A 17,132-nucleotide genomic window follows, 5' to 3' on the forward strand; every position below is an offset into this window, starting at 1 on the left:
CAGTATTACTACTTCATTTCTTTGTTGTCAACTGCAAATGCACTAAACACAAGATTTGATGTTACACTGAGCATGTAGTTATCAATATTCAGCAATTAACTTGGAATTTCCACTGTCCATTTTTATTTTCATAATGAGCTACATGAATATATAAAATTGTTAGCATTTTAGTCTCAGAAAATGGAACTACACAGCCATGCTGCTTTCAGGAACATGTTTAGAACACAGATCCAAAAGATAAAACAATCAATTTGGAGTTTTTCATTCTCCCTCAAGAAATTTTTTTCCTTTGTAGCTCTTTAATGGGAAAGTGAGATCGTTTTACAGTTTTCTCAAAGAAATTAGGGGTTTAAACCAGTGGTGAAATCCAATTTTTTTACTACCAGTTCTGTGGGTGTAGCTTGGTGGGCGCGGCTTGGTGGGCATGGCAGGGGAAGGATACTGCAAAATCTTCATTCCCATCCCACTCTATGGAAAGAATATTGCAAAATCTCCATTCCCACCCCACTCTGGGGCTAGCCAGAGGTGGCATTTGCCAGTTCTCCGAACTACTCAAAATTTCCGCTACCGGTTTTCCAAACTGCTCAAAATTTCCGCTACCAGTTCTCCAGAACCTGTCAGAATCTGCTGGATTTCAGCCCTGGTTTAAACCCCAGCATATATCAGTCCTCCATCTTTTAAATTTGATTTAATTTTGCTGGGAATTGATATCTTTTTCTCCGTTTTATCTATCTATCCATCCATCCATCTATCCACAACACAGATCCCCAAAAGAAAATAAGAGTACATTATTACCTACAACTCTCAGTTACATAAACTATCCTTTAAATCAAGCTCAATTTGTGTGTGTCCTTACAGTTTGCTTGGCAATTGTTCAGAAATAATTTGCCATTATTTTCTCCCTGCCCCCAACTTCTGTTGAATTTCTTCGTAATATAAATAAATCAAAATTGTAACCATATTTGATTCTGGTTATTTCATTTTTTTTTTAATTAGGAAAATCAATTTGAACCTACCATCTGGCTAAACTTAAATTACCAGTTAAGGCCATTCAAATATTTCATCGGTGATCTTCAAGGCATCATTAATACAGGTGTTTCCCTTTCAAAAGTCTTAAGTAGTAGATGTACTACTATATAAATAAATGCTTACAGGTAGGCAACTAATCTAAAACTATAAGTAGCCATCACATACAGATGCCAAATTCTTTGTCAAACCAAGATTCCATCTGTCCAATATTTATTGGTGCACGTGTGTGCATGCACAGCCCACAGCATTATAGGATGACCGGGAGGAATGTTTTTTAATTTCATTTGAATTTCCTAAGCTAGTAAATTGTTCCATTCCATTTGATTCTTAGCTGTTGATCATTGTCATTGCCATTGTAACTGCAATGTCTGAAATCAGAAATTAAGGAACAATTATTAGCTGATTTTTTTTTCATTCATTCTCAATGTTTTCCAAATACTGTAACCTAGAGTGTGAGTTAACTACAGCAGTAGGGGCCTCCTCTTGGTGCAGACGATCAAAATAAATTTTGTTATCTATGCTGGTATGTGGGAGAATTTTTAAGGCATGCTTGACCTGGGAGTATGCTGCTTGTAGGTTCAAGCTCTAAATCATCACTATCCTAGGGATTGGGATATTTCTCAGCCTAGGCTGTGTGAGAAAAGCATGTTGATATGCTCTTATAGTTATCTGATTCAGCTGGGTGTGTCTTGTTAGACTTTGATATTGATGTTTGTGATTCATCTGAGCTCTTTTCAGGTTTATCTATTAGTAAGTAATTAGTCCTGGTCTGTACATTTTTGAAATCAAATGGTGTCTTTGTCAAATACATTCATTCCATTGGCATGTATGAGGTGAGAAAAGTACAAAGTACTTGATCACAAAGTAAAAATAGGAATCCATTCAAATATTACCATCTAAAAATGGTAATGCAGTATCACAGCAGTTCTCAAACATTTCAGTTTCAGGACTCCTTTACACTCTTAAAAATGAGGAGCCCTTCATATTCTTAAAAAAAAAATCTAACGATTCTATTATAATTATCTATTGTCTAGATTATTTTATTAGTAATTATCTATTACATTTCTATATTTATTTATTTGACTTCAAATTCGCTGAAAGGGTCCCAAGGACCCCTCCCCCCCCAGATCTCTACCCCACACTTTGAGGAACTTCTGTAGTATCAAGTTAATGCAGTGGTTATCTAGCCAACCATTGCTAATCACAGATGGACAAAGCACGTTGTATTGCATCCTGATGGCATATAATGTATACTCTATCCTGAAATACCATGGGTGATATTGACACTTATAAATTGGGGTTTTAGTAACAACAAGAAGTGAGACTGGCCAGAAAATCTTTCAGCATAGCCATCTCCTTATGAAAAGAATGTGATTGTTCAGATAGTTCATCTACCAGCTGTCTGGATTTCCAGAACCAGAGGCTGTTGAAGCCATTTACAATATTTTATTCTTCTCTCTAGTTCTTTTGCTTTCCTTTCCCAATTGATCCTAAATGTTCCTGACCTAATGGTTCTATCTTTATTTGACTGGATTATTAAAAATCCAATGATGATTTTTTTTAAAATCAGGCTCCAAAAACCAAGAAAGACATGCAAAATTACTTCTAAGCAGTTTCCTTTATTGTTCCTCATCTATATCTTGACCAACTAAAGCAAATTCTGGGAGTTTTTAGAAAGGAACTATCTTAATCCTATTTCTCTCAACCAAACTCTCTAAACTTTGCTGTCTCTTGGTCTTCTGGAATGCAACTCCTCCTTCCTGGAAATCCATACTACATTCCACCACATCTTTTTAAAACAATAATTTGCAATTTCTTTTTTTTTATAAATTTTATTTATTTAAAAATACAAACAAAACAAAACAAGTAACAACAAAACATACAGAACAGGTAAACAAAAATTCAATATACATCTTATCAAAGTTGTCGCAATTTCTAAGTTATTGATATTTAGACTTGTTTCTCATAGAGGTATGGTCTGGGAAATAACTTGGGGGAATCTGGGTCCACCTTCAGACTCTGAGTGGAAACGATCATGCTAAATGGCCACAGAACCTATGTTTTAGGGAAAACTGGAATACTACAAGAAGGGAGATGAAGAAGAGGCATAACTGCTTGGCTGGAATTTAGCAGAACAAGGTTTAAAGCTACAACTAAACATTGTTCTGCTGAATTTCCAGTCAAGCAGTTATGCTTCTTAGGCACCCTTTCTTTCCTATGTTCCAGTTTAAAATTGCAGTTTCAAAATTTACAGGGAACAAGTGTAATGCATATTAGCTTATTGTTTTTCCCCAACTTTTTTCCCCATCTCTTTCCATTAGAATGGAAGAGTTTGAGCTCCATTTCCACATTTTAATCGGAAATGAAGTTGAGTGCATTGGGCTCCAAGATTCATATACTGCCAAGTCGGCTCATTATTGCTTATTTAGTTAGCAGGAAGTCTGTAAATCTGCTTATCAATTGGCCTACAGTATTCTTTGGCACTGCCAAGTCTTTCTGAGTGAGGATCTATTCATTCCACCCAGATAAAAATTTATCTTCTGCCTTTAACCTGCAAAAACAAAAATCAGCTGTTATAAATCACGTACGCTTGAACTGAAAGGCACATGGTAGAACAGACTGCTTGTTATGTAAGACTTCTAAAATGGAAATAATTACGATTCATGCCACTGGCAATGACATTTTCTAGTATCATTTTTTGGTAAGAATGTAACTTCAGTTATGCAAGGGTGTTCTAAATTATATGCAGGAGTTTTTGTTGCCTTGATTTAGATTCACGAAATACAGCTTTCCAGGGGGGGAAATATCTGCTATTACATACAGCTTTTTCTAACTTTGTATCATTTTCCTGGTACCTCAGCTATAAGAAAAGCAGTAACTTAGTGATAGAGCTTATGCAGATGGTTTTGGAATACCAAGACACAACTGGAAAAGACTCCTGTCTGAAAGAATACAAAGTCTTCTATCTCTATCCAGTCTGGGTGTCCTCCACTAGCTGGGTGAACTTTAACCCCAGAAATCTCAACAATAGCCAGGTTGGCTAGAGGATTCTGGGAGTTGAAGTGCACAGAGTCTTGGGCAAGGTTGGAGAAAATATACTATGCTAAATGGATCAGTCTGACCTGGAATAAAGTTCTTATCTCCTCATGTTGGGCAATCTGGGCAACTTTGCTTCCTGGGAACAAATGAATCCTAATGGGTTTAGAACTCTACCTGTAAATTTGCAGTTCTTCTTCAGATCATGACCTTTATTTACTCTATCAAATGCCTGTCTCTGGATAATTATCTGTACCTGCTTCTCTAGATCTCTGGCTTTGTCTCATTTCTTTTGGAATTGACTTTTTGAGTATTTTAGCTGTCATCTCACCACTGTACATATCTCCTATGTACCTGAATTTGACTTACCAAGTTACATGCTCTGTTTCCACCCATGGATAGGGTGTACACCACTGGTTCATTGCACTGCCTGCTTCAAAATGGTAAAAAACTATGGGGAACAGCAACAACAGCCTAAAATTGCCTTTTTTTTCATGTCTAGAAAAATAATGTATGTAATGTGAAGAATGAGAGCTCTGTCCAACCCACCCCCTTCCAAACTTTCCTGCTCCAGCCTTGCTTCATTTCAGTGGTCTACAGGTGTAGGAGTGGGGAAGGGAGGAAAGAGCAGAGTAGAGCAGAGGTCTTGAGCCCATGAGTACCACTTCACTTCTGTCATTTTAATAAGACATTGTTGAAGTAAAATACATTAAAGGGACATTGGTTTTAAGCAGAAGGGCTGGCGGAATACCAGACACAAATGTACTTAGAAAGAGGGTCAGAGGGTAGCATCCCAAATGCCCCATATGAGATTTCTCTGTGAGAATTGAGCCTCTTATGAAAACTCAGTGATCTTCAAGCAATGGACACCCATCCAGACCAGATATCAAGGAGATTTAGGGCTTGTTCTGATGTGAATCTTAGTTGGAAGGAACTATATGAGAGTTTTATTTATCTGTACTATATGAGAGTTTTACTTGTAACCTAATAGGATTTTAAAATAAAATCTCAGTATTGCCTTTCTAACCCTAAGATGCAGACTTTTTCCAGGCCTTCTTCATTTAATAATAGCACTGAAAATGATTGAACATCCTGGAAATGTTTGACTTAATATTGCTCAAAACCAACTTGTGTAATCAGAGTGTGCTCTGTGATCTAAGGTAACACTGTGCCATTTCAGACTTCTGGCTTGTATTCTGGCCCTTCCCAGCTGTGCCTGAATGACTTAATTCTGATAGAGACATGAATATGAGGCAACTAGTAAAATCTGCAAACAGGTTTTCACAGGGCATTATAGTTGAATAGGACTATGTAGAGAAAATAATTAATGAGCTAATTATTCTCTGTATATACAAATATGGTTCAAGATTAACATATTAGAAGCAATCATATTTCAGAGTTCCCTTTTATTCTTTTCTTTACCTATCCACAGACTTGGAGTAACACATCAGGCAACATCAGGCAAGATGGCCAGGCCTAGAATAGGTGGTATCTGGCTCAACAGCGGTAACTGTAAGAGAGATGTAGGAGTCCTAATGGACAATCAGTTAAATATGAGCCAGCAGTTTGCTGCAACTGCCAAAAAAACCATCAAATGCAGTCCTAGGCTGCATCTACAGAAGGAGAGTATCAAGGTCATATTCTGCTTTACACTGATTTAGTAAGACCACACCTGGAATACTGTGTCCAGATTTGATCAATAAAAAATATATTGAGACTCTAGAAAGAATGAAGAGAATGTTAGGGAGTTGGAGGCTAAAGCAGTTAATGAATGGTTGCAGGAACTGCCTATGTCTAACAAAGAGAAGGACTAGGGATAACATGGTAGCAGTCTTCTAATATTTAAGGCGTTGTCACAGAGAAGAGGAGAGCAACCTATTTTCTAAATCACCTGAGTTCAGGACAAGAAGTAACAGAAAGAGAGCTCCAACCTAAGGAGAAATTTCCTGATAGTGAGAAAAATTAATCAGTGAAACAGCTTGCCTCCAGAAGTTGTGAGTATTCCATCACTAGATTTTTAAAGAAGATATTAGACAGCCGTTTGTCTGCAGTGGTATAAATCTGCTTGAGCAAGGGAGTGGACTAGAAAACTCAAGGTCTAACTCTAATTTGCATGTCATACTCATAACACAGACTCAAATCTATAAAAACATTTTCTGTCATCATCTATCAGGTGCCATGGAGCTCCTGGAAGTTAAACCATTAAGTCAGCAAATCCATTATTGAAACACATATTTATTTTTGTTTCCTAACAACAAATGTTTGCATTACAGAAATAGTTTAGGGTGGGGTTAAATGTTTCTCCTTGTTCCAGAATCATTTGAAGGATCATTAGGAAAAGAATGAGAAAGTAAAACTTCCTATAGAATAATACTGTACAGTATGCCATAGTTTTACACAGGTCTGTGTGATCAAAACCCCCAACTATTTTGCACTTGCATTGACATTACTAAGGGATGGAGCTTAAATCACATTATGATGATTATTGCCGTGACTTTTTTGACACCCCCCCAGTTAAGACATCCTTCATATTACATATCATTAAACAATATAATTCTCCTATCTGATGTAGAAATGATGGCCAACTTAAATAGTTTTCAAAAGTGATTAGATAAAACCATGTAGGCTAAACTTCAGCAACACAGGCATTTTGCTTTTCTACCAGCCACTGGACTACAAGCCAGAAAATGTTACTGGGCTTTTGTGTGAAGTTTCCGAAAGATGCCCTAATTAATTCATGAGCCATGAGCCGAACTTCAAAAGAATTCTCCCGAATCGCATGACAGCAAGGACGAGGCTGAAGACGACCCAATGGTGAGTGGACCCATTCACTCTTTTCTCTTCCCTATACACCTAACAGCCCCAAAAACAGGGACCCAAGGGACTTTCCAAGCCCTAATAGATTCGGGCTGCACGAAATGCCTGATTAACCTACCCACAGTCCTAAAATTGGGGATCCGAGTCAAAAAGCTCAACCACCCAATCCGATTTGAACAAGTTGATGGATCTCTAGTGGGGGGAACTTACGCCACACACCTGACCGAACCAGTGAAGCTGGAGCTAGCAGATCACTGGGAAACGATTTGGTTGATAATAGCCCCCAAAATGACAGATCCAGTCATACTGGGTCTCTCTTGGCTAGACAAATGGGGCCCCATCCTGCTCATGGCAACTTGAAAGCTTTGCAAGTTGACATTTTGTTTCTGTAAGGTTCTTACCGGGCTTCCTGGATATGAAAATGGTCAAACAAATTCTACTGTATGAATGAGTGTGAAAATATTTTTTAAAAGATGGACAATCCACCCAGTGCATAACAAATAGAGGGGGCACAACTGATTCATATAAATCAACAACTGAGAAATGTGAGATAGATTAGATTAGACAGACACAGACAGATAGAAAGATAGCAGTTTGTGTCTATATCTGTGTGCATACATACACATACACAAGTGCAGTAGGGTGAGTTAGTTTTTACAAGATGTAAATGTCATTTGCTAAATCTCACATCAGGAGGCCTCTTTACAGTTCATCTCTGTGTCCATAACAGAAATAGCAATGTGTAGCACTGGTGGATATTCCCCAGGCTTTCTGAAAATACAGTATCACTTCTGAATGTGGGATTTGTTGGCTGCTGTAAATAGCTTAGTTTGGATTTACAGATTTTGACAAGCAGCTATTCATAGAAAGTTATTTTGTTCATCCAAGAGAGGTGTTGTTAGGCTAAAATCAATCAGGATACCAATGACAGCAGCTGAAAATGACACATGCTACTTTTCTTTAGAGTCTGTTTCTTTGATCATTATCAGCATCATTGTCATTTCATGATCTTCCAGGCTCTGTTTTACAGTCTATGCGTTCGCATGAATTACAAGATAAAATTACCCTAGATGGTATTATTTCAGACTGCAAGCAGATACAGAATGTTCATACCTTTCTGAGCTATATTTAAGATACTTCTTTTTTACCTTTAATGATGTGAGCACCTCAACTGGTTCCCTGAGTTCAACCCAAACCATCACCTGCCTTAGAAAATAGGATTTATGGAAAGATGTTGATGCAATCCACAGTAGCTGTAACCAGTGGTGGGATTCAATTTTTTAAACAACTGGTTCTGTGGGCGTGGTTTATTTGAAGGTGTGGCTTGGTGGTCATGTGACTGGGTGGGCATGGCTAACTGGTCATGTGACTAGATGGGCATGGCTATATGCACTTATTGCCCCAATAAGGATAGCCAGTAACTCGGCAAGGAAAGAGGGTTGCTCCATTTCATCCTGTGGAGGTTCTATTATCAAGCAAGAAATTCTTCTGCAATGGTAGGGATAGCTCAGACCTCCTGACCCAGACATGGCTATCTTAGACTTATCAATACCCTGAAAAATTCCCAAAGCATCTGGGAATGTGACACAAAGCTTCAAAATCAAGCTGATCATCTTGATTTCAAGTTCAGATCATGTTTCCTCACATGTTGAGCAACAAGTGAGGTTCAACATCTTCTTGGTGTGAAAGGTGGCCTCCTGAACACCAGCCAAACCTTTTCCAAATCTACAAAACTAATTTTGCACGTAATCAAGCAAAAGCTAAGATGGGTTGTTTTGTTCTAATTTAGACTGTATATTTGTAGAGTCTATCTTCTTGGATTAAACATGTTTCGTGCCCGGAGGACAGCAGAAAGCTGGCTGAGATACAAATCTGTTACATAAGGATTAAAACCAAACTGATCAGCAGCAGCCCCAGACCTCTGCCAGCTTGATCTGTTCAAACATGCTTCTTTTTTTTTACCCTTGCACAAGTTTTGTACTCAGGAAGATTGGGCTATTTTTGCTAATGTATATGTCAGGGTTCCGACGGATGCCCTAATTACAGTATACACATATACCATATTTGTAATTCTATATACATACACACATAACATATACATATTATATGCTTTAAAATATTTATTGTGGTTATTTGATATTGTATATCTCTATCTGCACAAGCTTTGTGCTCAGGAAGAATAGGCATTTTTTGCTTACACACACAAAATATATAATATATACATGCTATGTGTTTTTAAATGATTCATTATTGATATTTTTGCAAATAGGTAAGAACTCTTTATATAACTGAATGAATAGGTGAGGTCCCCAAGCAAATACATAGAGCAATTATCTCCCAGTCTGAGAAGTAGAAAGCAACTTTTAAGAATACAAATATGGAGATTGTGCACAATAGGTGCTGGGCGAGGTATCCTGCCCATTCACAGCAAAAAATTATTTACAGAACTCCTTTGAGCAACCCTTCTAGCCTCCCTTCCTCTTGCAGGTTCCTTTCAGTACAGTATTGCCTTTCCTGGGCAGCTGACGCAACTCAGAAAAAAGCACAGGTTTGCAACCACTTCCCATTTTCTTCCCTTTATTAAAATTTCTATGGCATATTCAGGGTACTTTGTGTGGCTTGCAAAGATTTTTTTTACCCTAGAGGTAACTGTAGGGAAATCTACCGTGTTTCCCAAAACATAAGACCTTGTCTTATATTTTTTTTAAACCCTGAAATAAGCACTTGGCCTTATTGCCATGTGCTCAAAAGCCCGATTGGGCTTATTATCAGAGGATGTCTTATTTTGGGGAAAACAGGGTGTAGGTACAGGTAGTCCTCGACATATGACCACAATTGAGCCCAAAAGTGAGACAGTTGTTAAGTGAGTTTTGCCCCTCACTTAACAACTGTCTCACTTTTTAAAAAGATCTTTCTTGCCACAGTTGTTAAGTGAATCACCACAGTTGTTAAGTTAGTAACATGGTTGTTAAGTGAATCTGGCTTCCCCATTGACTTTGCTTGTCAGAAGATTGCAAAAGGTGATCACATGATCCTGGGACACTGCAACCATTATAAGTATGAGCCAGTTGCCAAGTGTCTGATTTTTGATCACGGACTGATCATGGAGGCTGCAACAGTCATAAGTGTGAAAAAGGGTCATAAATCACTTTTTTCAGTGCTGTTGTCACTGTAAAGGTCACTAAATGAAAGGCTGTAAAGTCGAGGACTACCTGTACCATGTTCAACCAAGAATGGTTTCAATTTTACAGGGACATCCGAACAGCATATCCGCTGAATCAGAGCAAAAGTTGGACCAGTAGAGTCAAAGGCAGCCGAGTATCAAAATCTGCCTCGTTAAAATAGTTTGGCTAGCATCACTCCTCTAGCCTGCTAATTTTAGGTACCAGGACCTGGAGGAGGAAATAAAGAGGCTGTGGAAAGTCAAGGCCAAAGTGGTCCCAGTCAGTGGTGAAATGTAAAATTTGTTACTACCGGTTCTGTGAGCATGGTTTGGTGGTGGTGGTGGTGGGTGTAATATAACTGAGTGGGCATGGCCAACTTTTTTTTTTTTACTTTTAAAACCATCTTTTCTACAACCTCTTCAGCTGAAGAGGTTGTAAAAAAAATGCTTTTAAAAGCCTCTGACGATCCCAGCTGACTTGCATGATAGGCAGAGGCTTTTTTTCCTTTTTAAAACATTTTTTCTAGTAGAAAAAATGCTTTTAAAAGCCTCTGATGATCCCAGCTGAGCCGCACAATCATCAGAGCCTTCTTTTTTACTTTTAAAAGCATTTTTTTGGCCAAAGAGATTGTAGAAAAAATGCTTTTAAATTTTTTTTAAAAAGCCTCTGATGATTGTGCGGCTCAGCTGGGCAATGGGGGGGGGGAGGGATTTTTGCTACTGGTTCTCCGAATCACCCACCTCCATCGCTATCGGATCGGGTGATCGGGTCCGAACCGGGAGCATTTCACCCCTGATCCCAGTGGTGGTAGGAACACTTGGGGCTGTGACTCCTAAGACAGGAGAGTGGCTCCAACAGATCCCAAGAGCAACATCCAAGCTCTCTGCCCAGAAGAGTGCGGTGCCAGGAAAAGATTCTGTGCCAAACCCTGTAACTCCCAGGCCTCTGGTAGAGGACCTGAGATAAGGAAAACAAATACCACTCATACGGGTGAGAAGGAAATGTATATATCTCTGCCCACATTAGAGTGCAGGAATTGGAAAGCTAAGCTGGAGACATAGGGGTTTGCTTTACAGCTAATGCGTGTCTCTGGTTCAGGGGAAAAAAACTGAATGGGACATTGTAGACTTAGCCAATGGGTAAACTACTTTTATGCTCTAATGAATAATTACAGCCTAGGCAGGAGTCCCACTGAACTGGCTAAATGTGGACTATGCTGTAATGTTCTATCCTAGCATGAAGCAGATTATATATAACCATCTGTTATGTAATTGCTTATGTATGGAAGGAGGCTGGGTGATTTGGGGAGAGTTACTTTTTCTTTGTCTCTCAGCAGTACTGTAGACTAGAAAATCAAAAAAATATTATCTACCACTCCATACTGGATCACCATAGTAGGTTTTGGTATATACTCTTCATTGAAGAGGTCCCCCCCCCCCTCTGTCAGGGCAAGGCAAGAGTGAACGGCTCAGAAAAGGATAAAAATGTCCAATTCTGGATTAGCCAATACTGGTATGAAATTTGGTCAATCATAAACTCTGCTGACATATAATGCTTTTAATGAGTAGGTCTTTATAGAACTGAAGTTATCATCTTCCATAAAAAATTTGTCTAGCAAGGAAGAATTATAGCTATGGAAAAAAATTGAGAATGGATTGAGAATAGAGAATGAACAAAATTGAACTGAGCTGAGAAAGGCAAATCCAGACAAAGTTATACCCATTGATTATAAATGCAAGAGGTATTCTGACAAGTAGCATAAATGAATAGAAGGGATTGCTCTAACTGTGTCCAGACTTTAAGGAATGTCTCAAATTTTCAAGTCAATATTTATTTTAGAGTAATGCCCCATGGGCCTCATTGTGCTACACCCTAAGCAAACACCACACAAGAAGTAGTTCAAGATACCCTCATAAACAGGAGTTGCTTGATATGTAATATGATGCCCACGGCAACCAGCTAATGTACTTCCAGTTCCCACTTTTTGAATCTGGGGGATAGTCTTTCTCAGTCCAGGTTAAAATGCACTTAAGATTGATTTAGATGCCTTTGACTATTTGCAGATCTATGTGGGTATGAGCATAGTCATGTCTATTTTTAAACTGTGTTAGTGCCCAAAGTTGGCAAGCCATATAATCCAAACAAACAAGTATCATCACTCAAATTAGTGTGCATTTTCTGATCAATAATTGAATACAAAGATCTGGCAATCATTTAGTATTTTCTTTCTATCATTCAAGATGGCAAATAGCTGAGTAACCTCACCCTGCTTCATCAGATTCTTTTGAGTCCAAACCTGAACTAGCATTCTGTCCCATCATCATAGAAAGAAAGTAAATTGTTAGCATATTCCAGTTCCTATATTAGATCTCTCTACATAGAATTTCATGAGAGTCACTTTCATATAGTGATTAAGGCATCAGACTGGAAATTGTGAAACTGTGAATTTTAGTCCAACCTTAGATGCAAAGTCAGCTGAATGACCTTGGGCTAGGACCTCTTTCTCAACTCTAGAAAGAAGGCAATAGCAAATCACTTTGCAAAACCTTGCTAAGAAAAACCATAGGAACTTGACCGAGCAGTTGCAAGGAATCAGAAATGACTCAAAATAACCACTACCACCACCAAAAAAGCTTCTCGTATTTAGATTAATGCACTACGCTTGATGTGAGATTGCCTCTGGAAATATCTTTGAAACTGCAATCACAACTGCAACACCTTGGCGATGATGAAAGAGGAGTAGGTTTAGTAATGATACCCCTATTTTCCTCTTGTGCCATCTGATGCCAAATAGAAAGCCAAGCAAATAACATTTGAAAAACTTTATTGTCATATCATAAACTTACTGGTAATAATTTGGAATTAGGTACTAATTAGCCAGAGAGCACTTGAGACATGGCAAATTGAAAGGCGTAACAATGTGCTTTTTATATCATGAATTGTAGCAGTTGGCTAGCAGGATAAAGTAAGAGCCATAACAGCTGTTTGTACGAATTCATGAGTTGAATTCTACAAACTGGTTCTCTGAATGCAAGGCCTGGAACAAGAGCAACAGCGGCAACCATCTGGATTTGGAGAGTTGGGGCTGGAGACTAACATGGCTTGATTAGGGCTGTAGTTGTTTTCTTTTCTGAAGAAGACATGCTGATTGTCTTTGCTGAACCCTTGGTAGCCATGACATCTGCTTGGATTAAGTACCCTGCCAGAATTTGGCCCCTCGTTATCAGAATGGGGCTTTGTCTCATATCCATTGCCTCTTGAAATTGCTATGTCTTATTGCCTGCTGGCTCTTTATCTGAGTGTCTGCCTGGTCTGCCTCTTCAGCCTCTGACTGAAGCATTCAAATGACATATACTAATGTTCTTTGGTTGCCATATCTTCTAGGTTCATTCAAGATGTTGGTTTTCACCAATGAAGCTTTATATGCCTTTGCACCTGATATTTATCGTCTCTCCCACTGAGTTCCACCTTGGCTGATATGTGCACCCTGAGAAATACTGTTGATAATTCCTACCTTCATGGCCTGAGAAAAATGGGATTCCCTATGTTATGGAGTCAAACCCAGTTTATCTCTGTCTAATGCTATCAAACCCAAATTGACTCTCTCTGCCCCCAAAGCCTCCTGAAATCCCATCTAAAGCAGACTAGAAGTCTCTTTGCCAGTTCACAGTACAGCTTGGGAGCAGCTTTTACAAGAAATTGCAGCATAGAAACCCCAACATTTATTTATATTGCAATGATCATTGTAATAAATATGGTTCCTCTCCTCAATGTTGTGTTCCTTCTTCAGACTAAATTCATAGATTAAATTCTAATAGACTAGATTCATAGTCTATTTCTTTAGACTAAACAATTCAGAGGCAACTTCCAGAAAACTGTATCATGGGAGATACATTAAGAATACAAACGAATTCAGAAAAATGTTCAAAAATGTCCTACGCATAATGCAGTAAACATTGACTGCTTTTCATACTCATGTTATTTCTATTGCCAGCATATCAGTATATTCTGCATTTCCTAGGACATTACTATGATTGGGATTAAGAGGTGGAAGATGACAATAACACCAGCCATTGGGAGTACAGATAATACAAGCCACTTGATAGTTTGCAGTTTCTGGAGTGATATTCAGCGAACTTAAATGATATTCATTGAGCATTTTATCTAGCAAGGAAAAAATAGCATTGGCGCAAGAATAGGTCAACCCCCCTCCTATGATATTCTGGATTCAGATGAGTGGGTACTGTAAGTGGGGTGAGAAATCACTCCAACAGTGGGAATGCATCATCATATGATGGCTGCAGTGGCACAGTGGTTAGAGTGCAGTACTGCAGGCTTCTTCTGCTGATTGCTGTCTGCCTGCAATGTGGCAGTTGAAATTTCACCAGGCTCAAGGTTGACTCAGCCTTCCATCCTTCTGAGGTGGGTAAAATGAGGGCACAAATTGTAGGTTGACTCTGTAAACCAATTAGAGAGGGCTGTAAAAGCACTGTAAAGCAGTATATAAGTCTAAGTGCTGTTGCTATATAGAAAATCCTAAATCAGGAGAGGAAAGAATACCTGCCTTATGTGATTCAGGGAAATAGATTAGAACATATTTAGGAAAATCATTGCTTTAATAAAATCTTTCTTATTGTATAGGTTTAGTATATTTTAAAAAACATTTTAATCAGTAGTGTGAGTTAGGATTGCAAAAGAGCTCACTGCTTATGAGCAGTCAGTAGAGAAAAATTTAAATGTCAAAAAATGCAATATAATGTGGAGGAAGTTGGAGAAATATTACTGTAGACTAAGTATAGTTTCAGGTATTAATATCTGAAGATTATTCATATTGCTACCATAACTTTGTTCACTTCCTGATAAGGATCTATACCAGTGAATTGAGATAACTTTCCAAAATACAAATGTAGGTACATGACCTATTTTAGAACATGACCAAGAGGAACCCACTAAACAGAGCAGGAAGTGCTAGAAAGTCTATTAATATAAATGCTGCAGGTTCTTTTGCTGCTATGTATGAGTGAAGATATTTTTTAATTTCAATTTGCATCAAATAATGTACAAAGGTATAATTTATTATTCTTTTGTTCCTCTTTATCTGTTTGAATTTTCTAAGAAATCAATGCAAATCAGCCCGTCCATCCCCCCCTTATAGAATATAATAATCATGGGTGTTTCTTCCTCATTTCCTTGGTGTTCCACCCATTTTCTAGTGAATTTTACAACCGGATTTTGCCAGAAAACTTTCCTTAGTCATTTTTATTTTTAATTTCTTATTCACTTCACAATAGCAATCTTCCTGGCTTGATATCCACAGTTTATGCAAGGAAAGTATATATTCTCCTATCATTGTTCCCCAAATATAACTGACAGTATTATAGCTTTGAAACAACAGAGAGTGGAAACTGTAGTTGTACAACAGATCGGTTACAAATGGAGTTGGGAGAAATTGATTGTTGAGGGGCAGCAGTATCAGAAGAATGTATTGCTGTGACCTCTTGAAGAAAAGGCAGAATGTAAATCTAACAAACATGTAATTGTAATATGTTGTCATTGTAATATGAACGGTGACAGTGTGTTCCAGAAATAAAGCATTTGTTGCTTTATTTGCTTTGTCAAATGCACACTGCCCTGTTCCCAGTTAACCTTGAACCTTCATATAACTGTCACCCTGAACATATATTTTTCTTGTTTTTTCTTGTTTATTTGAAATTACGGTAGAGCAAACTAGAATACTTTTTCTCCTATCAGTAATGCTTTGAAGTGTTTCCTCTACTGCTTTTGCCCTTGCCACACTGTAGTTCCCAGCTACTGAGGCACAAGTAAGCTCTTGCTTAAGACCTATTTTAAGCGAAGCTAGAGAAAGTGTATAAGCACCCTTATTAGTGAACCTGATTTAAATCCTTTTAGTCAAGGGGTACTTATTTTCATTGTCTTTATAAATAAGTGGAGTTGTGGTGGGGAGGGGAATGATGGAAAGTAATAAAACATATTCCATGATGCAAACTTTGGCCTTGTGTTGTAACAACTTACAGTATGCGAGTACCTTAGGAGCAGAGCTTGCATCATGACATCGTGACATGTTTGTAATTTTGGTAAGTTCATTACTAGCCTCTGCCTCTGTCTATAAAAAACTTGCCTAGTCTGATTTTTTCAGTATTAAGCAGAGTGCTTCAACAATTTTGCTGGGCTTTTTGTCATTGTTGTTTGATTTTGCCCTTGCAAAATTATGAAATATATACAGCATAAATGTACTGAAAACATGGATGGAGCACATTAATAGTTTATTAGTGCATGTATGTCCATGAGCAGCAGAATTTGCAAGCTGATCTATTGGCCAGCTGAAAGGAGAACTGATTGACTGCTTGGTTTTAGCATCTGAAAGTCAGCAGGATTGGAAACATCAGAGAGTTGGCTATATACTGGTTGTATGGGATTGTTGTGCACCTTACAATTAATTGCACCTTTCAATTAAAGTATCTGGCTCTCTTTCAGGTGTTACACCTTCTGTTGAGAAGTAGACAAAGAGTTTCTTTAAAAAAACCCGATCCAAAGACTTGCCAAAAAAAAAAAAAAGCTCAGGGGAGGGGCGGGGGGGTGGCGGTTATTATTAACGAGGATCTGGGTCCGAGGGAGACCACTGTGCCTCAGATAGCCGGATGTGAGTCCCTCCTTGTGAGGTGGGGCCGTGGGGTTCAGATGGGCTTGTTGCTTACGTACCTGGCTCCCTGCCGCGTGGCAACAGCCCTACCTGAGCTACTCGACGTGATAGCCACGGTGGCAGTAGATACACCCAGGCTTTTAGTCATGGGTGATTTCAACTTGCCATCCGTCGGTGAAACATCTGAGGTGGCTCGGGAGTTCATGGCTTCCATGACGGCCATGGACCTGACCCAGTTAGTTCATGGCCCTACTCACAGGGGAGGTCACACTCTGGATCTGATTTTTGTCTCTGGCCAGTGGTTGAGTGGTCTTGTTATAGGGGATATAGACATGGAACCCTTGTCATGGTCTGACCACTCACTCCTTCGCCTAGATCTTCGAACCGCGACCCCTCGCCGCAGGGAGGCGGATCCAATTAGATGG

Source organism: Pantherophis guttatus, chromosome 2 (genome assembly GCF_059756535.1).
Source record: "Pantherophis guttatus breed Tessera chromosome 2, ASM5975653v1, whole genome shotgun sequence".
NCBI classification, from domain to species: Eukaryota; Metazoa; Chordata; class Lepidosauria; order Squamata; family Colubridae; genus Pantherophis; species Pantherophis guttatus.